Here is a 24,056-nt window from a genome sequence, read left to right as displayed (position 1 = left end):
CATTGACACTTTAGAGATGTCTTGTAGGAAACAATTAACACAAAGTATACTGAGGACAATTAGTACTACAAGTGCTAAGTATTTTTGTTATTAATGCCAAAAGGTAAGAGTTTGTTAACTCCAAGTTTTCAATAAAAAAAAAAAGCAAATATAAAGAAAAAAGTCTACACAGAAATGTCCTTCTTTTAAATAAAAATTAAAGATGTTACGGCTTGGGCTGCAGCTCTTGAAGGACAGACAGAATAATGCCTGCAACTGTACTTTAGCTTGGAAATACGTATCACATACGCAGGTGACAAGAACCATGAGAAGCCCATGGAGTGAACCATGCTCTTGGAAGATTCTACACCACAGTTGGTCTTAAATCCATTCATATTTATGACTGTAATGAACACCTTGACAATGGGAACCAGGAAAGAGGTTCCATGGATCAGGTTTTCTGCAACATTATCCTCATGGCATAGGATAAAGACGAACTGAAAGAGATATAGAAGCAGAGAGACGCAAGATGTGAAAAACCAGATTACAAATCTGAAGGACTACATTCAATGTTTTGCCTAAGTAATATGAAATGGAAAAGTATCAACCATAGTAGCTGGGTCAGCAAACTAAGATGCAGACTAGAGCTGAGGGCCTTTGACTAGGTTAACAGGGTAGCACCAGAGCAGGAAAGAGACCATAAAAGGGATCCTTTCCCCACCTCAAATGACAGAACCCCACCACCTCCTCCTCAAATTCTGAAGGGCTGGAGGAGAACCCTGATGCAGCTATGGTTACCTTGGAGGCTTTACCAGGACAGAGCTTCTTTCTTTTTTGTACCAGGACAGAACTTCTGACCTTGAAAAAGGAAGAAAGTGAACACAAAGCTGCAGAAGCAGCAACCATGCTCAGGAAGAACAGCAGGTCCATTTCAGAGTGAGTGCTTTCATGTCAGATCTTGTCCTGCTGCTGCCTAGCTACAACAGAACAAAATCTAAAACAAGGTAGGAGATTGGCCAAAAAGGAAAGCTTCAATTAAGGTTTTGTGAATAATTTAATACTATTACAGACAGTCCAGAACAAGGAAGATGTATAGAGTTCTAATGCACAAAGTTTGTTTATACGAGTCTACTACAGTATGACATCCCAATGTAAAATACGGCCTGCCTCCAGCAACAGAGCTCAGAATTCCTGTGAGTCTCGGGAGCAGCCCAGTGCCTCCACTGACGGGTAGAGCTCAAATTCATATTTGCTTTTAGAACTTGCAAAGCAGTTAAAGAAATTATTGCTGTCCAGAATTCTTGTCCAGTCTCAGGAGATCAGTATCTCCCTAACCAAAAAACAAAAAATCACAGGAGCCCTTCCTTATCCACTTCAGTAGAGGTTTGATTGTCACAAGGGTTAGTTCACATACTTTGGCCGAAATGCAGGGATGGTCAACACCAACTTGTAGGCAAGAAAGCGGAAGCAGTATTATTTTCAACTGATTGAGACAGATCTGAAAAAGATACCCTGTCCCTAATCTTACATTTAGATTCCGGTTAGTGGAAGCTACCATCCATCTATCTGAATTTAATTAAAAACAAAAGAAATTCTGCATGATTTAAAAAAAGCTTCAGCTTCAGCTACACTCCCATTCATGAGCATTTTTAGAGGTTTAAAAGATGGAAGTTTTTAATCACGATGTCTCAGCAATATGAAAGAATGAATAATTTACAAAGAACTTGATTTGAGCTCAGTAAAAGAGTGCTACAAGTTAACAATTCGTATCTGTTGTTTCTAATCAGTAGACTCATTTTTTACTTCAGTTCCAGTCACTGTAAACAGGCTACAGAGACAGCAGACAACAACGTGAAGAGTTGTACAATGCGTGTTGTGCAGTCTAGCGTCTTGGTTGCTTCATAGCATTTTTGAGGTTGGTTATACTTGAACAGCAACTAACAACTTGGATTTTAATTGTAGGCTGTAAAAGCAGCAATAAGCAGAAGTGTTTACAAGTGATGTAGACTCCCCTTAAACTGCTTAATATTAGGGGAGTGCCACCACTCTTGGTCTTTGCCTTTTATGTCTCTACTGTCCTTCCACCCTCTCATTTTCGTGTTTGTTTCTAAAATGCTGGCAAATGGTATTGGCTTCTCTAGAACATCAGGACTTACAACAAAAAAATAAATTAAACCTGTGGTTAATTATGAGTAGTGCAGCATATGGTACATCCTGACATACTTAACAAGATATTTTCCACACTTTTTCATATAATGCACTTGACGAATATCTCAAAAGGAAAATAGAAAAAAGGCATTTTCTTAGAGGAAAGAGCTAAAATGGGTTTTTATTTTTTATACAAATATGTCTAAAATAATAACATGTGAAGTTCCAGGAAACATAATATTGAAAGCTAATTTCTTAACAGATGGCAGTCATGCCCACTTCACCGATGCTGACCTACATATTTTCCCTTAACTTTTATTAATAGTCGTTTAGACTGCATTTTCCAGAATTCTGCTAGTAAGTGATACTGGTCTGAGAAACTCATTCAAGTACATCTTTTTTACATGACAAAATACAGAATGCACAAAGGAAGAAAACACCTTTACAAAGCTTATGCCATAAAATTGCACTTTGGACATAAAATTGCCTTTTCAAAGGCTGCTCAACATTGGAACTCTATGTACAAAGTTTTCAACAAGTCTTGACCACAAAACTTAAGAGTTTGCAGACATTAAAGTATTTTTGTAAATCACACTTTCTTCTAGAAAAAAATACACCTGTTCCATACAGACAGTTAAAACACAAGTATTGAACTGAATTTCATATTTCGTTCTATGCATTTAATTGTGAAAAGGTAGAAAAAGTAAATGCATGTAGAAAGTGAAGAGCTGGAAGAAGAATGTGAAAATAAATTACTGAGTGGTAATTTAAATGAACATAATTTAAAATTTCCATATAAAATGCACCCTGTCTTTCCTCCTAAGCATTATGTTATACTGTTTTCAAAAGCACATGATAAAATATGTCAAAAATATTAAAATTTTTTACTTTTGTTACTCCAAAGTGACAAGGATTTACATGGAACATCACATTAAAGATAAAACTCAGAATGATCGATAGCAGTTGGAAGGATTACATTTGGAGAAGTTACATTCTCAGTATTTGCAGTTTTCCAGTCTCTTTCTCTGTACTGAAAAACAAGAAAATAAGTCAACTGTCTGTCCTAGCAGCAAATAAACAAAGGTGGCCATGGGAGCTGACAGTCCCCCAGCTCTTATTTCAAACTGCCTTTCTCAAGCACGCAAGCTCGCCTGACTGCTCATCAGTGTCTGGGGAAAAAGAGCAAGGTAGTTCGAGCATATTTTCACTTCACGTGCAAAGTAGACTGCTGGAAAAATATCCTTTTGGAAAGACTTACAGGCTTTCCTGGAGAAGAAAAGGGGGCTTCTATTAACAAATTCTTTATGGATGAATTTTCTGAGCTGCGTCTTTACATTGCTGATCACAGAATCACAGAATGGTAGGGGTTGGAAGGGACCGTGGGTCATCTAGTCCAACCCCCCTGCCGAAGCAGGGTCACCTACAGCAGGCTGCACAGGACCTTGTCCAGGCGGGTCTTGAATATCTCCAGAGAAGGAGACTCCACAACCTCCCTGGGCAGCCTGTTCCAGTGCTCCGTCACCCTCAGAGGGAAGAAGTTCTTCCTCATGTTCAGACGGAACTTCCTGTGCTTCAGTTTGTGCCCATTGCCCCTTGTCGTGTCACTGGGCACCACTGAAAAGAGTCTGGCCCCATCCTCCTGACACCCAACCTTCAGATATTTATAAGCATTTATAAGGTCCCCTCGCAGCCTTCTCTTCTTCAGGCTGAACAAGCCCAGTTCCCTCAGCCTCTCCTCGTAGGGCAGATGTTCCAGTCCCCTCACCATCCTCGTAGCCCTCCGCTGGACTCTCTCCAGAAGCTCCTCATATTTCTTGAACTGGGGAGCCCAGAACTGGACAGAATACTCCAGATGGTGCCTCACTACGGCAGTGTAGAGGGGAAGGAGAACCTCCCTTGTCCTGCTGGCCACACTCCTCCTAATGCATCCCAGGATCCCATTAGCTTTCTTGGCAGCCAGGGCACATTGCTGGCTCATGGTCAACCTGTCATCCACCAGGACACCCAGGTCCTTCTCCACAGAGCTGCACTCCAGCAGGTCCGCCCTGAGCCTGTACTGATGCATGGGGTTGGTTCTCCCCAGGTGCAGGACCCTGCATTTGCCTTTGTTGAACCTCATCAGGTTCCTCTCTGCCCAACTTTCCAGCCTGTCCAGGTCATGCTGAATGGCAGCACAGCCTTCTGGTGTATCTACTACCCCTCCCAGTTTGGTGTCACCAGCAAACTTGCTGAGGGTACATTCTAACTCTTCATCCAGGTCATTGATGAAGAAGTTAAACAAGACTGGGCCCAGTACTGACCCCTGGGGGACACCACTAGTTACCAGCCTCCAACTAGACTCAGCGCCGCTGATGACAACCCTCTGAGTTCTGCCATTCAGCCAGTTCTCTATCCACCTCACTGACCACTCATCTAGCCCACACTTCCTGAGCTTCCCTGGGAGGATGTTATGGGAGACAGTGCCGAAAGCCTTGCTGAAGTCCAGGTAGACAACATCTATGGCTCTCCCCTCATCTACCCAGCCAGTCATGTCATCGTAGAAAGCTATCAGATTGGTCAGGCATGATTTCCCCTTGGTGAATCCATGCTGACTACTCCTGATAACCTCCACTTGCTTGATGATGACCTCCAGGATGAGCTGCTCCATCACCTTTCCTGGGATGGAGGTGAGACTGACCGGCCTGTAGTTCCCTGGGTCGTCCTCCTTGCCCTTTTTGAAGACTGGAGTGACACTGGCCTTTCTCCAGTCCTCAGGCACTCCTCCAGTCCTCTCCTGTCCTCCAGGACCTCTCAAAGATGATGGAGAGATGTTCAGCAATGACATCCACCAGCTCCCTCAGCATTCGTGGGTGCATTCCATCGGGGCCCATGGATTTGTGGGCATTCAGATCACAAAATATGGAGAAAAGTACCACACGTATCTGATTGCCTAACAAAACTCTGAAAGCCTGCACATACAGACAGAAAGCCTAAAGGACAAACATTTCCTATTTTGACTGAAGGACAAGCCCCCTGATGTCCCTTGTTGTAATGATCTTCCAGAGCAGAAAACGTGCACTAATCTGGGAGCAATATAGTTGTTGTTGAAGCTATTCCTATATTGTTCCCAGAGTGAGAAGATTGAAAGCTTGTTCTCTAGTGTGATTTTACAATACCAGTTAGGCAGATGAACAGTGAAGGTGATCATTGCTTCAAGTCAGTAATCCAACAATAAAATACAGTGACAAAGCAAGCAAGATCTCCTGTAACACTCCAGTATCACTTCCATTACCTAGAGAGATGACTTTAGGAATAGATCACTTACCATGCTGAATATGTATCATACTTCTAAAAAGAGAAAGTCAAGAAACACAGAGTATAACATAACACAACACATTTCTTAAGCACCCGGTGGTGTATTCTGACTCTTCATTTTGGTAAATTGAATTAAAACACTGTTATAGCTGCATGCCAATTCTTTTAGGAAGCCCACGCATGAAAATCCAAATAATTTATATTTGTGTCAAGTACAAAAATGTTATTGAATTACTTGTAGAGAAAGATTCTGATCTCTCTCCTTGTGCTTCTCTCCTTTCAGCACCATGAGTTTTCTCCACAAAGACTTGGAAAGCAGGACAAATGGGGAACCACATGCCAGGCTCTGAGTAACATCCAGTGAAAGCTGACCTTATCTTCATGCTTCCCAAAACACCCACCCTGAAGTGCAGTTCATTTAGACTGACCCAAAATGGCATTAAAAACTTTCACACTTCACATTCTGTTTTCATGCTTTATGTTTTGCTTTCACATAAATGATAGCATTCCCAGACATACAAATTCTGACCTATCAATCACGAATCTATTAAAAAATTCAGTGTCATTCCCAAAAACGGGATGTAAATTTGCCTTTACTCCCTATGGCGTCCAACAACTTACTCTGAAAAGTCTGTTATTTGCTTTTGTGGGTTGTTAATGCAATTCCAGCATACAGTGCTTTAAAATATTCAGAGCTTCCAGTAAATGCTGCAATTAACTGGTTTTGCTGCCTTATGCAGAGGGATCTGACTTTGTATTTATTTTGCCTGGGGACTCCACAAACTGCTCAAACAGAGATCACATCTCCTGTTGCCCATTTATACAATCACAGCTCCATCTCTCTCCATCTCCCTGCTTGCCCTGTTCCCTATGCCTGGAATACTTCTCTAGAGCTAGGTGAGGACATGGAAAAAACATGAGGCGTTTGGAAGTTAAAACCAGCAGCTTAACCACCTGATACAGCAAATTTAAGAGGCTTAAACTCACCAACAAGTGCAGGAATTGTCAAATTGAATGCTATGCATTAAGCATGATAAATTAAATACCTGTGGCAAATGCATTTCTTCCCATGTCAATGTAACGATTCTCAGCTAATGTATCTAAATTGTCACACATTAGTTATGTCTGAACAGAGCAGAACGACAATTAACATTTTGTATATAATCAACCACTGGCTCTTTTATATTCAGAACCAATTCCAGAGATGCTGCAGGCCTGACTTTTCTTCAGCTGAGCAAGCAGTGAGATATTATTTTAATAACATCCACTTAGAGTAATCAGCCTTCATGTCCACATGCACAGAAACAGGACATTTCAGAGATAGATTAAATAAATAATGTGAAAGCAAACAGTTTAAATTGGGTTGCGACGGTTTATCCAGAACTACTAAACAGCCTTTCACATAATCTTCCCTGTAACATACTGAATTGGGACTTGTTCACCACTGGCAACAGATAGAAATAAATAAAAAAACAAATCACCAGTGCTGGTTTTCACAATTGTTTCAGAGTACTCTGAAATACAAAGGCATGCAGAAGTATGAGAACTTCTTTTGTGACAGCAATAAAATATTATTTATAAAGGAAGGTACATCTTTCTTACCCTGAACTTGTATAACGTTACTCTGTTTCATATAAGCTAAATAAGCAAAGACCTTGCTAAGAACACCTTGTTAGACCTCAAATAAAGCTATCCCCCCCCCCAAAAAAAATTCAAAAATGAAGGCCCATTGTTCCCACACCCCAGCTCAATGAGAGGAATTTTACTGACTGATACTCAATCGTAGCAGTTGCAGCCTGATGCTTTAAGGCTCAAGGACAATTAAAGGTCACTGCCTATTAGATGACGCCAGCCCCATGACAGAGTATATTTGGAAGCTAAGGCAGAAGCCCCCTGGCTCCAAGTCACTGCAGAGTCTGAACAGATCTGGACATTTCACTCAAGATTTGCATCACATGGGCTTTCTGAGCTGACCACTGTACTTGGATCCAGCAGTATGCCACTTGCCCAGGAGACTCAGGCAGGCCGCAGCCTTCCTCTCTACCAAATACACCTTCAGCTGCTGTATTCTGTTTAGCAGGCTAAAAACTTCTGCAGCACCTTCCATGGCAAACCCGACAATTCTTGCTGGTGACAAAGCTGCTTTATTTCCAATACCTATGCAAAGTACATGTATACTTAAATACATGCCTTCTGTACACATATCTACAGTGATGCGATCACCTGGCTCAGGTGCTAATGACCCTTTTTAAATCAAGTCTTAATGTGCACATTTATTTTTCGTGTGACAACAGTTTTGTTTTTTAAATGCATACATTGTATCCAGCACATTGTTGTCAGATTCCTGGGCACTAAATAAAATGTGATGCACAGTTATGTAACTGAAAAACATGAATTTACCTTCCCAGAGGTGACTATTCTAACAGCACAGCTGGAGCATCCCACACACAGCCAGACATCCAGGCAAAATACAGCGTTAGTAGTTCCTTAATCCTTGCAAGCCACTATTAAAAGGGCCTCCAGCTTATAGCCAAAGCTCCCACTTCAAAAGTATTCCTCAAATTTTGTGCTGCTAGTCACGAATTAACCAAGCCTGAAGATGCTAACAAGATAAATCCCAGAATATTCAAGTCCACCTAAACAGATACACACCAAATAACCTGTGGCTTGACCAACAGAACTTTGCAGAGGTATTTATATACTCCTCCATTAGGACCTCAAAGAAAAGAAGAAAACTGTGGTAGTCATGTACGTTGAGTTGCATTTCAGTCTTAATGGGAGTTTTCAAAACCTTTAAATTTGCTTTTTTCAAAAATATAAAAGAGGCAAGACAACACTGACAGGAATAAAATAAAATACATTTAGAAATAAGATTTTAGCCTGGTTATGTTTTACAGGACCCTGAAATCTGTTCATAAATTGAAAATGCCTTTCTACTTTTGCTTTGAAAGATACATATATTATACAAAGCCCAATATCTCAAAGTTGTGAGAAATTCTTATCACTCCTTTCTTTCTTTCATTCCTTATGTTTCTCTAAAACCTCTAGTCACTGCCCTCCGCATCTTTCGGCTGTACTGTCCTCTGTACCTCCCATCACCATACAGAGATGATGACTACTGGTGCATGGTGCCACTCTCCTACCAGCACATCCACTTTTACCAAAGCACAGCTCGTTTCAGTGGTACTGTTTTGACACACTGAAGATCTGAAAGATACTCGGTATTTAGGAATGCTATATGTCTCTTCTTTTGACAAATACTTCTGTGATATTGTTAAAAAAATCTTCCATCTGAAGTAAAGCTGCAGGGAGAAAAACTCAGGAAGAACACAGCCAAAACTAGTGAGAGCTTGCAGGCATTTCTGGGGGTGGGAAGAGAACAGCCTCAAATTAAGTTTCTCATTACAAGTGTCTTGAATGAGCCATCTCAACTTTGTCAAGTGAGATTTAATGATACAGTGTAAAGCTACTTCACTGGGGGGAGGTGTTTATTCCCCCCCCCCCTTTCATTTCGAGGGCCAATTTTGTTTAGTTGTTATTGCAGCTGTTACAGTTCCTTACAGTCATTGCTTTCTGTAGCTCAGTGTTTGGGGATTTTCTTTTTTGTAGTTTCTCTTCTTTTATTTAAATGAAATGAACATTATTTTTCATACTGAAACATTAGGTCATGGCAATTGTTGCCAGTAGAAGTAATATACACCACCCTTGAAAATAGACTTACTTTTTCTTTCCTTTATGTTTACTTGAAAAAAATGAACCATTGTGTATACTTTAATACCTTTTCCAAACTACAACACTGCACATCATAAACCCTGAGTTTAACCAGTGTTAATTTAAAAGTCTTTGGTACTTACTCCTTGTAAAATTTATTATTGGAAGTAAATTACTGTTTAATTGTTATTCAGAGTGTGGCTGTTATAGATTTTGCATATTTTGTGACCTGTTGTCTTTCCCATTAAAAGAACAGAAAGGAAGGAGACAGGAGAGCTGTGCCCTCTGGTTCTCAGAGGACAGGTGGATTCTGTCACCCCAGATGACAGAACATTAGAAATACGGAAATTGTGGTTATCACAGAGAGCGTGAAAGATCAGCAAAAATTATCTTGTCAAAATGTTTAATTTTGACATTTTATTTCTGAAGTTATGATTACACTGCCTGACAACAGTCTACTAAACATAATTTAAATTGAAAATGCAAATTAAAACAGCATACACTTAAATGGAAGGTTTTAACAGGACTCTAACCATGGGATCAGGAAGAGCTGTTAATTACCCACTTGGAATCAAGGCTGTTCTGGAAAGTTAACACCAACTTTTATATGGCAACACCTTCTTCAGGTAATATATGCTGCCCAGTCTTAAGTGTTGTATATTGCTTCTTCAAAAGAGGGAAGGCAAATGGGAATTGAAAACAATGCTAGTTCTTCACCTGATAAATTAACAAAATACCAACAAACTGTGCAAGGGAAGAGCTTTTACACTTTTGAAGTACAACCAGAAACAAATCAGTACAGTGGCACAATCGTACATTTCTGGTTCAGTAAATTAGTTCTATGTATGTTGCACATTTTTAAATTTAATTTTTAAAGTTACTTTTTCAGTATATTAAGAAATTTCTGTGGAAATGCAGTTAACCAAATATCATACACACGATATCACCTTAGTCCTGGATGGAAGGGAAGACCAGTGAAAGTTACAGTAAAACATGCTGCTGCATTGAAAGCTTCTCAAAGCTTTTTAAAATCATTTTATACTGTATTGCTCTGATGCTCGCTATTGGGCCTACAAGTCACCAGCCAGCACATTTGACTCCCTACCAGACAAGACCTTGCCTGGTTTTCTGCCAGAATCTTAATGTTCTTCCAACATAACCTCAGCTGACAGGAGAATATATTTTTCTTCTCAAAAGTTCTTGCTATGGTTTTGTAACCAAAAAGTAAGTGACCCCACAGTAGACATTTTCTTTCATAAGTGTGTGGCACATGCATAAAGTCAGTAAGTTTAAAAAACTCACTAAACAAATATCGCAAGTGTTATGTTTTCATGAATACATTTCTGTTTATTAATCACTATTGATAATTATCCTTGGTCAGGTTGGACCTTTTTTCACCCCTCACATATGATTTGCTAAAACGTGCAACAACAACAAAAAAAAATCTACAACAGATTACATGCTCAGACGAACACATGAGGACAAAATGAAATCGAAACATATTACTACAGAAGCACACTGACTGTGAACTTTACACAGACGGCTTTAAAAAAAAAAATCATACTGCAAACATTTTACTCGGTTTTTAAAGTAATCTTTACTTCTCCTTGAAAAGCACCTACATTAGTAATCATAATATTTTTCTGCTTAGTGTGGGAAGCTTCTTCAAACCCAAAGGAACAATGCAATTTTCATTTCTTCTTCAAATACGTACTGCTATAAGAATTTGCCTTTTGAATTAAAATGAGGACATGACCTTTTCCCAAAAGCAAATGGAAGTATAGGGCACTTAAAACAGGAGTCAGTGAACAGGCGAAGTAGTCACTAGAGGCCAAAACCATATCTCATTCACTGCTACACTTGCCAGGATCAGAGATTCAGTCCCACTTCCTCATTACCATACTACTAAAGGAATCCACCAACAACTGCAGCCATCTCTTCCCCTCTCATGCAATTAGCTTGTGTGCAAAACTTTTACTGTTGCACAGCTGGAAAGCAAGGGGCCCTGAAGCTATACAACAGTTGCACTTCATAAATAAATTTCTAAGGCCACCCTGGAAATGTGACAAATTTTCTGCCTTCTCATGCATCTGAAGCATTATATTTATTCTTCACTTGGTGGACAAATAAGCAACTTACCAGAGTTTACATAAGCAAAGACAGGAAGAAGTTACCCAGCCTTTCTGAAAGAAAAAAAAAAAAAAAAAAGGCTGATGGAAGCACATGTTCAAACATACACTGAAAGACAGAGCTGGTATCTTACAGCTACTCTTAAAACGAGGGACAAGTTTTCCTGGCTTCTCCAAGGACAAAACTGATCTATGTCAAAGGACTGACCGAGTTCATGACCTCCAGATGAAAGGTGTGTGCTTCTGCTCAGTGAGAGTGTCATGAAAATATTTTCAGTGGTAAGAATCTGGACTACCTGTATCACTTCCTGGAAGCAAAATGCAGAAACTCGCTTTGTAAAATCCTTGTAATGCCAGTAAGAAGGCAATTTGTTCCAAGTTGCTAAAATGTCGGGCAGCCAACCTGGTTGCCTCTGGAACAAGATGACACACAGCAGTTGCTATTTTTCTCTGCATATAAGCATAAGGAATCAAAAATTTGAATAACAGAAACAAGATTCACAATCGTCTCTTTTAAGTTACTTTTGGCTATGCTAATTGCTTATTTCAAGCACTTCAGTTCATAGTCTCTCCCAAGGTAGGAAGCAGTAACTATTGAAAAATGGATTTTCATGTCTGAGACATACTGTGTCCCTACTGCAGGGGAAATGGTCTGTGGCCTTGATGCCACAGGACCAGGGAGTTCACAACCTTCTCACATCAATTCAAACCCAACATCAGTCTGACATGTCTGGCATTTACAAGTGACAACTTGCCCTAAAAGATGCACTTAAGTGATGACTGGTTTACAATGCTGTATTAATGAAAATGTGCCTGTACATTCGATCCACCTTTTCACAATTTCACAAACATTTAACTTCTACTGACACAAACTCTAAAATTGACTTTATTCTGTAATCATACTAAATTAGCAGTACAGTTGTTTCAAACAGCCCCTCTGTCTAATCATATATTATCTATTTAAGAACAAATTACCTATGACTAAAACTAAAAATTCTATGTTATGCTCTTACGAGTTAAAGTTATCCCACTTCTTCCTCCCTCCTTTCCATAGATGCCATCCGTGACACTCAGATATATAGATTATTTTAGTCTTAAACAATAACACAAAATTAATTTGTTTCAGTAGCAACTTGTAAGACAGTAAGTTAACAAACATCCTTTTTCTCCCCTTCTTCACTTTTTATTTTTGTTTACAGGAACATCTACCTATGCTACTATCCATTGAACAAGTTAGTGCAAGTATTCATAGCTAAATCCAGAAGAAACACTTTGGAATTCATCTGAGAAAATTAGCTTAAATTCATAGACATGAGCTTGTGCACAGAAAAGAGCTAGGGTTGTGCACATTGGTTATTTTTGCATTTACAGGTACATGTACACTAAGATTTGACCTAATTTTCCTTTCAAGGAAGTACTAAATGACATATTTTAGCACAGAATTTAGTTCTGTACAAGGAATTTCTCATATAAGATAGCAAGTAAAGAGCCAGCAGACAACGTCGAGCTGCCAATATGCTTAATGTTTCTGTCAATATTCAGCTTACAAAGTAAAATTAAATACCTTTCACAAGATTTAGTACGTCAGTGGTCCAAGCGAGAGACAAAACAATGTACACAGTTGTACTGAAGAACTAACCTTAGAATTTTAGGTTGGCAAAACTGAGAAAAAATACCAACAAAGGAATACACAGGGGTTCCATTAAGTTTCTTTAATAAAATTTATGAGGATTGAGGAATGAGGATCACTTCCTTCACTATATTTTCCTACATTCAAGAGAGCAGTAAAGAATTCCTCTAACGGCTCAGTAACACATGGAAACTGCTGTTATAACAGCCAGAGAGTCAAATTCATAAAAATGAATTTAAGGTAACTTCACTTAAGGTGCACTCACTTTGAGCACCAAGTACTATTTCTTTCCTTTTTCAAAGACACAGAGCTATTCAGTGAAATTACACCATGTGTTACTGTAAGATTTCATATATCTTAAAAAAAAAAAAAAGGGTGTTACAAAGTACTAATGCATTCCAAGAACACATGCCAATAGGATGGTACTATGTCAGCACAAAACCAAAAATACTATTTTTAAGATAAATACTATTTGTTATTGCAGCCTCCTGCTATAGCTATTAGAGAGCAATGAAAAATTCCGCTTTTCTAACTGGTCAAACTTTGTTAGTTTTGTATCCCTGCAGATCTACCACCCTTCCATTTAGCAACTATCAAAATTGTCTTTCAATGGAGAACATTCTTGCACTGAAAGATAAGGATAAGCAAAGTGAGGGCTTGCCCTGACTTTTTCACAGGTTTACTGCAAGACTCCACACGTAGCCATGAACATACCTGTTCAACAGGAACCCCTCTCTGTAAATAAAATAGCCACATTGTATACTGGGGTGGGGCAGGTCTAAATTCATTTCTGCCAAGTATACTGAAACTTTCTGGAAGTCATCAGAAAACCATGAAACATTGCTTTGCTACTTAAACCTAAAACTCCCCAACATAATCAGCTAACTATTTTGTAACTGTATTTGATAAACTCTGCTATCTACACAGATAAAAGGATCTTATAGCAACAGGGCACCTCCCAGAGAGAGCCCACTGTAGCAGCATGGTAGTACCTATCAACACAAATAAACCAAGTATTTTCCACTCCTTGCTCTCCTCCTCTGACTTTTTCAGCTTCTAATTTGTAGAAGCTGAGCACACACATGGATGTTAATGGGCTTTATAGTAGCCACATCTAGCAAAGATTCAATACTTGTGCCTGCTACTCTGTTTTCATGACCCATCTCCAGCTTTCAAGAGGAAAGGAAGTCCTACCAGACAATATACAGCTAGTGACACCTTTTACACGCTCACAATAGAAACTGAGAGATTTAACCTAAAAGAATCCACCAAGCTTAAAGCAGCAACGAAACCCATACAAACACAGATGTAGGTATAATGGGAAATAAGTGCAGAAGAGCAGTGCTATACTCTGCTTTACAGGTAAAAAGATCCATGTGACCCTGTTAGTATTAATTTCAAAACATTAGATTACATAAAATCGCAGGACTAAGAACTGCACAGTTCAGAATGTCCAGCCTTCCACAACTGCAAGCAAATATGTAAATTATATGCATGTAAGACCTACAATACCCTACTTGTCTTATGTGCCCTTGTTGGGGTTTAACCCAGCAGCCAGCAACTTGGACCCAACAGCCACTCGCTCACCCCTCCCCTTCCACCCCAGAGGGCTGGGGAAGAGAAATGGACAAAAGGGAAAACTCGTGCATTGAGATAAAGATAGTTTAATAAGACAACAAAGTGAATACTACTACTAATATTAATAATAATATGCAAAACAAACTATATACAATACAATTTACCTCACTGCCCAACAACTAATTTGAAGCCAGTCCCCGAGCAGTGGTCACAGAACCCACAGGTTTCCCAGAGCTCACGAATTGCCAAAACTCCCAAATTTCACATAACTCCCAAAAAAGACTGAACTCACAGAAAAGTATGAACTACCAGATCAGAGAGGATTCAAATTCACAGAAATGAGAAGAGCAGATTCCTGCCCCCTCCCAGCCAATCCCCATTTATAAACTGAGCACAATGTCCATGGTATGGAATATTTCCACTGGCCAGCTTGGCTCTCTGTCTGGCCATGCTCCCTCCCAGCTCCTGCACACCTGCCCATTAGCTGGATATGAGAAACTGGGAAAAGTCCTTGATTTCATAGCAACAACTGAAAACACCACTGTTATCAACATTCTTCTGGTACTAAATCCAAAACACAGCAGCTACTGAGAGAAATATTAACTCCATCTCAGCTGAAACCAGGACAACCCTATAATACTAATTTAATAGCTGCAGGTTAAAAAGGTCAAGAACGTATATATTAAAAAAAAAAGTTAAAATGCAGCACAAGCAGCTAGCCAGGAAGCACAAGTGTATTATGAACATCCTACCCCAATAGAGAAGTTATTAAGTATTCAGGATGCACTGTGAGTATATTTACACGCTACCAGAGAAGGTAAAACACCACAAGTACCATCACCGGCAATATGACTTGGGACAGAACTTCCTCCTAATGATAAATCTTACAATTAGTGAACACTCAGGCAAAAGCACACCCACCAGCAACACAAGATTTTTTTCAGTATCACTGGGAACATAATCACAACCTTGCCAGAGTTCTATCTTTGGCTGCAGTCCATAGAGAGCATTTCAGGACGAGACACAAACCACAAAGAGTTGAATGGCGCAATGGGCGATACAGTCCCTTCCTGACCTGGCAGGTGACCAGTGGAAACCCCAAAGCCTAAGATTAAGGGGAATCCAAACACAGTACAACCCGATGAGTGATATTTTTTCTAGTTCCCTCAAAAGTAACACAGCTTTGACGTATTTTTTAACAATTACCCTTGTCTCAGCAGAATATAAGGTTACATTAGCACAATTTCAGGTTTACCTATTCCATTTCCTTGCTACATCCTTCAATTCTTCTTCTAGACATACAATTAAGCACAATGTATCATCCCCAAAGCCAGCTACACTACAGTCCTCTCCCATTCTCCATTGATAGAATGATTCTTCATAGCAAGAAGCTTCTTACATAGCTTCTTTCATCACATCTTCTCTAGGTTGAAACAGGCTCCCCATCAGTGTAACTGCTTTCCTAAAGGGAGGGTACCACATCCATGATACAAGGAAGACTGACTTACAGTGAGTGGGTAGTCTTAGTACCAGCTGTGAGGAATCCAAATCTCCTCTCCTGTTCGGGCAGTGAAAGTATGAACAATTCCTTTAGTCAAGATGTGGTAAGCTTAATGAGCGTAGTGTTGGATCTGAAAAACAAACAAACAGAAACATGTGATGAGAAACAGAACTTCCTTCTGCATTGTCCTTCCATACCTGGGAATCACAAGGGATGGTAATGAATATAATATATGAATATCTGGAAATTTTTCTACCTTGTTTTTTTATGTTCCCTCCGCCAAACTATTTCCATAAATTACAGCGTCTACAGCTACATCTTCCTCTGCTGAAAGATATGTATTAGAAGTTCAGGTTAACAACATTCTCCTACGTAACTAAGCAACGAAGTTTTAGTCTAACACACTAACAGAGCAACACATTTTGTAACAGAAATCTTTCTTGATCAAAGGATACAGAATTGTATGTAACTCTACTGAGGGTGCAGGGAACCCACTCAAATATCTTGTCTGCACAAAAATAGAAAGAAGAATCCTTCGTAGAAAGAGATGCCGGGGGTACTACTCTTTGACAAACTCATATCACTATTTAACTGTTGCTTTGAAGCAACCAACATGCAATTTTGACATTTAGTCAAATGCACTTTTTCTGAAGACAATCAAATTTCACAATTTTAGCAGCCTGCAGGACTTCTCTGTACAGTATGAACACTACCGAACAGAAATGGCTTATGACAAAGTTTAATGTGCTCAATTTGAGCTTAAGAGGATCAATAGTTTAGCCTGTATATCCACAAACTGTGTGGTGCTTCATTCCAATTATTTGATTTAAATTTCTGTTGCACTGAGTCAGTTCCCATATCAGCTTGATGATAATATTTCCAAAAGTCTGTAATCAACACCAGGCGAACCAGTGTCTGAGTACCATGTGTCATTTACTGCGTATAAAAAATAGCACATCATTAAGCTTCCTCCAGTGCTCTGAGGCTTTCCTGATCTTTCTTCCAGATCAATATGAGGAACAGAGAATTTTTCAAATTATTTGCACCGTAGATTCAGAGCTGTTATCTACTGTGCAGTTTGTGGTTTTTTTAAAAACAATAGCTTTAGCAGTTATAATTTAACTTTTTTCTTAGTTATTCTTCCTATATGCTGCCAACAGACCACACAGCTTCATTTCAGTAATGGGCTAATTCTTCTGAATTTCTTGAAATATTGACATTACTGCCCTTTTTTAGTATTATTCTTAAACTGTCAGCATATTTTCCACAGAAAAAAGAAATCCTTTCCCCTGTTTTCAACTCATTGAGTTTAAGCAATACTTCAGCCTTCTCTTATCATTTGTCTACATTTAATAACTCCTAATGTCATGTTTCTACTCAATTCCTTGCTGCTTCTATTTGTTACATTCCTGAAAATGCTACCACCCCCAGCTGGTTTGGCGTCTAAACATCTGCGACCTAAATTTAGGATTAGATTTTTTTAATGTATGAACTTGTGTATTTTTAATAATTATCCAAATATTAAGGGTGGAAGTTTCAAACTAGAGCGAGGAAGAACACTTGATGCATTAATTTTGATATTTTGTATTAATCTAAGGTTACTTCATTTGTGCTGCCTTTTAAGATTAGAGACCTAAAATAGCTGTTAATGTAAGAGCCTATTGACATTTTTAGCCTGTAGGAGCCTGCAGTGGGCAGACGCAGCCGAAATAATAACATATTTGAGTGATGAACCAGCTTTACAGTTTTATTACTCAGACTTTCCCAAATCTATGGCTGGCATTTTTCCCAGTAACTCGGAAATTAAGCTGTTCTACATTTATAACTTCCAGCTAACCATATACTAAAAACTTCTCGTGGTTAAGGCAACAAAATCACCTTATGACAAGCCTTTGGAAAAAAACCCCAAACCTAGCTTTGAAAAATAGTGCCTTTAATTCTTTATGTTATTTACAGGAACAATGTAAAAGAAATAGGAAAATAATAATCTGATATTGCTCAGACAATTACATTAGTTATCAGGAGTGTATTACATATGACATTGAAATAGCAGGGACCCTAGAGGGAGCCCAGAGGGAAGTGACAGATACAAGGGAACACAACCTAAGCATTCTCCCTCACTAGGAACATCAGGCCATCAGCAGCTCTGTGCTAACTCCCAAAACACGACAGCTTAAAAAACAAAACCAAACCAAAAAAAAACCCCGCTATCCCAAAATCAAGAAAAATAATTGAGTTTTTCAACATAGGCCACAAGGTCAGACCTTCCGCAGCAGTACCACAGACCGTGGGACAGGAAAGGGGAGTTGCCATTTTCACCATTTCAAATCTCAAAGCCTTTATTTAGCCAAGAGTTACCCAAAACAACATCCAGAATTTTCCACTTTATTATGCAGCCCCCTGTCTAAAAGTTTGGCATTGTCTTCACAGTTTCAGAATTCATGAACTCCATGCTGCCGAGGATAAGCCAAACGCAGGGGTGTTCACCTTGAATGATGTTTCTAAAGGTATTGGAGAAGTCAACCAGGGAGCTGAGGCTTGTACCAACCACTTAGTCACTTCATAAAGCCAGCTGATGCCTTTGTTGTTCCATAATCTTTCCACATTTTTGCACACACAGCAAGTCTTCCTCCTCCCAAAATGAAATTTTCCCCACAACTTGCTTGTCCAAAAAAGGTCCCATGTTCCCCACTGCTCCCCAAACCACCATGCTGCAGTGATCTAGTCTGATCCGTGAGCATAGGGATGCACCCATATGATATTTTGTTTCTGAATATTTGGCAATACAGGTGCACACTTCCTAAAATCATCTGGGAAATCCAGACCAGCTTAACTGCACTGTTGATTGATTTATAACTTTTTTTTTGTGCCTGTGAAATAGAAAAGTAATACACACTTGTACAGACATACTCACAAGCAGACATCAGAAAAATTCTAGAGTCTGATACACTGGAATAGAAGGATGAATTGAACAATGAACATATCTCACAGTGGGTGACTACAGTTCATGTGAGCATCACAGAAGGATGCTCATTTAATGCAGAACGGAGGAAATCAATTATTTGGCATCCAAGGAAAAAAAAGAATGAATGCAATAACTGACCTTTTAACAACTCTACAACGATTCATTAAGCTGTTTTGTACTGGAGTAGTCCCAAAGCAGCTACACATTTCTAATTATTTCTGGAAGAGCCTACCAGGAGTGCAAAGACCTAATCCGGCAACAGAATGTAATTTGGTATAAATCTGCAGCAGGCAGACATAAACCCTTGGGGAGGAATCAGTCAATTCTCTCCCTTCTCAAAGTTAGCTATTTATTTCTGCGGCAACTCCTACTAAAACCAGTAGCAACATGACTATAGAGTGGAATTAGAGTGGGAAATGAATCCAATTAATAACTAACCAGGAAAACCACCAGATTTTTAGCCACACTGCTGAACCAGTTCACTACATGAACATACTGCCAGAATGCCAGAGGTGAAAAGAGCAAATCAGGCAGCTGCAGACAGGAATGTAGAGCAGAACTACCCCTTTTGGAAGCGACACAGGATTACACTGGTTTACACTGAAAATGGAACTAGGAACAAAATGACAGGGAACAGTAAGAAAGCGACTTGCCCAAAACAACCTGCAACAGACATGCTTTCTAAAATTCAGAGTTTGATCCATGTAAGCAAAAGCTGCCAGTAATGCCAAGTCTGATTGAAGTCAAACATTAAAAAACTTACAGTTTGCATGATGGATAAGCTAGTTACAAGTGTCATTATATAGTGCTAGCTTTAATTGCTATGAGCTAAATATAGCTTTCAGCATTTAACAGCTCCCCCATAGCTTTTCTGTCTTTCAAGGAAAGAAAAATCTCCCCATTAGAAAAAGCATGCAGGCATACACAGTTGCATGTTACCCCAGAGAAGCAGGAAGCAAACCATTAAGATGATTAAGTTAGAGTCTCCAACAGTCATTCAGAACTATCTTCAAGAAACCAATTGCTTTCTTATTCCACCACCCTGTTTCCAGTTACAGCAGGTGACAGAAGCATGCACACCTACCCCTTTTCAAACTAAGCCATTTCGTTGCTTTATCAGCACTGAATCTTGCTTGCCCCGTGTTTCCAGTCAAGATGTTGCCTTCACCAGCAAGGTATCCACTTGCTTCTTCCTGTGCCAGCCAGCTAGGCACCACAGGAGAGGAAGAGGAGGAACAAGTCTCCTGCACGCACATGTAGCTGGATCCTTCCCTGCAGCTGCTGGATTGGCATGACATACACGAGAGGGTCCAACATCTGCCATGGCAGCAGAGACTGCAGGACCCTGATAAAGGCATGAAATAAATTCTCTCTTCTGTCTTCTTACACACGATAAAGACTTCAAAAACTTTAAGGAAGAGTTCTGCATAGCAGTTTTCAGTTTCCTTCTCTGAGCTGCTAACAGTTTTCAGGCAGAAAATTTGGCTGATAGCTAGAAAAGTGTTCACAGATTCAGCATTTATGTTCACCTTCATTTTAGAGGTCACTATGTAACTGAAGTGCCCGCAATTTTTCTACAATTCAGAAAGTTAAATTAAAAAGAAGAGGCACTGCTGCAATGACAAGTCTTTCCACTTTCCCTCAGGCCATAACTGCAAACTCCCTTCCCTCCCCCTCAAACCATCACCTGGCTTGTGCCCTCTACCTATTTTCTCTCTGGTTTCATTGATCCTTTCCTCTCTTCTTTACTGAGCTGAGCTATTGATTTTTAAGAATTCTGGTCCTCATCATCCTTTTCTTTAGCAAGTGGGGAAAAGAATAATAATGCTACTTATGGAAAAGCAAGTGGTTGTCAGACCATATGAGTTACTGAATGCCATATTAGAGCTGAAGAAATGGGTCAGCTAAGACTGCAAGTTTGCCCAGACCTGTGCGTGCACTGTAGGAGCGCCAGCTGGAGGCCTGCCAGGAAATATCTACTGAGGTGAGTAGGTACTGAGACCAAAGGTAGTATGCCACAGCTTTTTCTGTCCTCTGACCTACCATTTCTCAGGTGCAGACCAAGCTGGATAAAACAGGATAAATGAACTACATCTATTTGTTGCTTAAGAGAGATTTTAAAGTGAGCCTCCTGACATGCACTGTTCTGCATTTGAACATCCATGCTCTACTGCTAGCTGAGCTGCCGCAGAACAGAAAGGCTCCCCGCTGTCAGTGCGGGCGTAGACAGACTTCATTTATCCACTTCTGATAAAGCACAAAATCATGACGCTCATTACCATCAAGAGTTTTGAGTTAACTGTCGTGAGTCAGAGCTGAGTGACCTAGAACTCCGTGGGGCTCTCCCCAGATCAGCTGTTCCGCTTTCGGGCAGCAGCGACCAGATACCAGGTGTGGCTGCATGAGTCTCCAGCACCAAACCACCTCTCAGCCCTCTGCCCACATTTAAAGCCACCATGCAAGATGCAGCGAGTAGGAACATACTGCATGCTGCCTTTTAAGAAATTAATAGATAAAACATGACACATGCAGAAAGATGGAAGAACAGTGGAGATCAGCCAAAGCAACCGTGGCATTAGTCTGGGAAAGTAAGCACACAGCTACAGTAGCATTATATGACTGTCCACTCAGTCTGGATCTGGGGATTAGCAGGAGAGAAAAGATGCCAGCAAAAGGTGATTTGTTTTCTTGTCACCAGTAGTACTGGATAGATTTTACATTCCTCTCCAAAATTAGAACACGCACAGAAGCATAACCCCTTCTCAACTAAGAAAAAAAGGAGGGTCATTGTCATAGGTGATTCCCTTCTGAGGGGAACAGAGGGCCCGATCTGCTGACCGGACCCATCCCACAGGGAAGTCTGCTGCCTCCCTGGGGCCCGGGTTAGGGATGTTGCAAAGAAACTCCCTGGTCTGGTGCGGCCTTCTGATTACTACCCCCTCTTGGTAATGCAGATTGGCGGGGACGAGGTAGCAGAAAGAAGTCCCAAGGCCATCAAAAGGGACTTCAGGGCACTGGGGCGACTGGTTGAGGGATCAGGGGCGCAGGTGATGTTTTCCTCCATCCCATCAGTGGCAGGGGACAGCACTGAAAGGGGCAGGAAAACTCACCTGGTTAACAGGTGGCTCAGGGACTGGTGCCATCGGTCAAATTTTGGCTTTTTTGATCATGGGGAGGTATACACAGCACCGGGCCTGCTGGCAACAAGTGGAGCTCAGCTATCACAAAGGGGGAAAAGAATTCTTGGCCACGAGCTGGCAGGGTTCATTGAGAGGGCTCTAAACTAGGTTCGAAGGGGGAAGGGGATATTGCCCAGCTCACTAGGGATGAGCCTAGGCTTGGAGTGCCAAGGCCAGGGGTGAGATTGACAGCCCAGCTCAAGTGTGTTTACACCAATGCACGTAGTATGGCCAATAAACAGGAGGAGCTGGAAGCCATTATACAGCAGGACGGCTACGACTTGGTCGCCATCACAGAAACGTGGTGGGACAACTCGCATGACTGGCATGCTGTCATAGATGGCTACAGACTCTTTAGGAAAGACAGGTCAACAAGGAGAGGTGGGGGAGTTGCTCTATATGTGAGGGAGCAACTGGAATGCATTGAGCTTGGCCTGGGGGCAAGTGAAGAAGGAGTTGAAAGCTTGTGGGTTAGAATTAAGGGACAGGCTCATAAGGGTGACATTACGGTGGGTGTATACTACAGGCCACCTGACCAGGAGGAGGAGGTTGATGAAGCCTTCTACAGGCAGCTGCAAGCAGCCTCACAGTCACAGGCCCTGGTTCTCATGGGGGACTTCAACCACCCTGACATCAGCTGGGAAGACCATACAGCTAGGCAGGCGCAATCCAGGAGGTTCCTACAGAGCATCGATGATAACTTTCTGATGCAAGTGGTGGAGGAACCAACAAGGAAAGGCGCGCTGCTGGACCTCGTGTTAACAAACAAGGAGGGACTGGTGGAGGACGTGAAGGCTGGAGGTAGACTCGGCTGCAGTGACCATGAAATGGTCGAGTTCAGGATCCTGCATGGAGGAAGCAGGGCAATAAGCAGGATCAAAACCCTGGACCTCAGGAGGGCTGACTTTGCCCTCTTCAAGGAGCTACTGGGAGGAATCCCGTGGGCCAGGGCTCTCGAAGGCAGGGGGGTCCATGAGTGCTGGTCGCTTTTTAAACAACACTTCTTCCATGCACAGGAGCAATGCATCCCCCTGAGAAAGAAATTTAGCAAAGGAGGCAGGAGACCTGCATGGTTAAACAAGGAGCTTCTAGCAGAGATCAGGCAGAAGAGAAAGGTGCATGGCATGTGGAAAGAGGGACAGGCCACTTGGGAAGAGTACAGAAACGTGGTGAGAGCATGCAGGGATGCGACGAGGAAGGCCAAGGCTCACCTGGAATTGAAGCTGGCAAGGGATGTCAAAAACAACAAGAAGGGCTTCTTCAACTACATCAGCAGCAAAAGGAAGGCTAGGGACAACGTGGGGCCGCTGCTGAATGAGGCGGGTGTCCTGGTGACGGAGGATGCGGAGAAGGCAGAGCTACTGAATGCCTTCTTTGCTTCAGTCTTCAGTGCTAAGACTGGCCCTCAGGAATCCCAGGCCCCGGAGGTAAGAGAAGAAGCCTACAGAGAGGACGACTTTCCCTTGGTCGAGGAGGACTGTGTGAGGGATCGCTTAAGCGATCTGGATGTCCACAAATCCATGGGCCCCGATGGAATGCACCCACGAGTGCTGAGGGAGCTGGCGGATGTCATTGCTGAGCCACTCTCCATCATCTTTGAGAGGTCCTGGAGGACAGGAGAGCTGCCCGAGGACTGGAGAAAGGCCAATGTCACTCCAATCTTCAAAAAGGGCAAGAAGGAGGACCCAGGGAACTACAGGCCGGTCAGCCTCACCTCCATCCCGGGAAAGGTGATGGAGCAGCTTATCCTGGAGGCCATCATGAAGCAAGTGGAAGAAAAGAAGGTTATCAGGAGTAGTCAGCATGGATTCACCAAGGGGAAATCATGCCTGACCAATCTGATAGCTTTCTACGATGACATGACTGGCTGGGTAGACGAAGGGAGAGCTGTGGATGTTATCTACCTTGACTTCAGCAAGGCTTTCGACACAGTCTCCCATGA

At 41.1% G+C, this 24,056-nt stretch overlaps 1 protein-coding gene across 10 annotated transcripts in view; it reads right to left on the bottom strand.

Moving 5' to 3' along the window:
• Positions 1-24,056, bottom strand: part of OSBPL3 (oxysterol binding protein like 3) — a 95,486-nt gene that overhangs the window by 55,971 nt on the left and 15,459 nt on the right. For 8 of the 10 annotated variants that reach the window (XM_075419122.1, XM_075419131.1, XM_075419129.1 and 5 more), the window contains exon 2: positions 15,978-16,100. The gene's annotated coding sequence lies outside the window, so the exon portion shown is untranslated. Of the gene's footprint in view, positions 1-11,271; positions 11,316-15,977; positions 16,101-16,226; positions 16,298-24,056 lie in introns of all 10 variants that reach the window. The other 2 variants (XM_075419125.1, XM_075419123.1) reach the window with 2 other exon arrangements.

This window comes from Opisthocomus hoazin, chromosome 4, assembly GCF_030867145.1.
Source record: "Opisthocomus hoazin isolate bOpiHoa1 chromosome 4, bOpiHoa1.hap1, whole genome shotgun sequence".
Lineage (NCBI taxonomy): Eukaryota > Metazoa > Chordata > Aves > Opisthocomiformes > Opisthocomidae > Opisthocomus > Opisthocomus hoazin.
The sequence above is the reverse complement of the archived record's forward strand: the minus strand, read 5'-3'. Positions and strand labels throughout refer to the sequence as shown.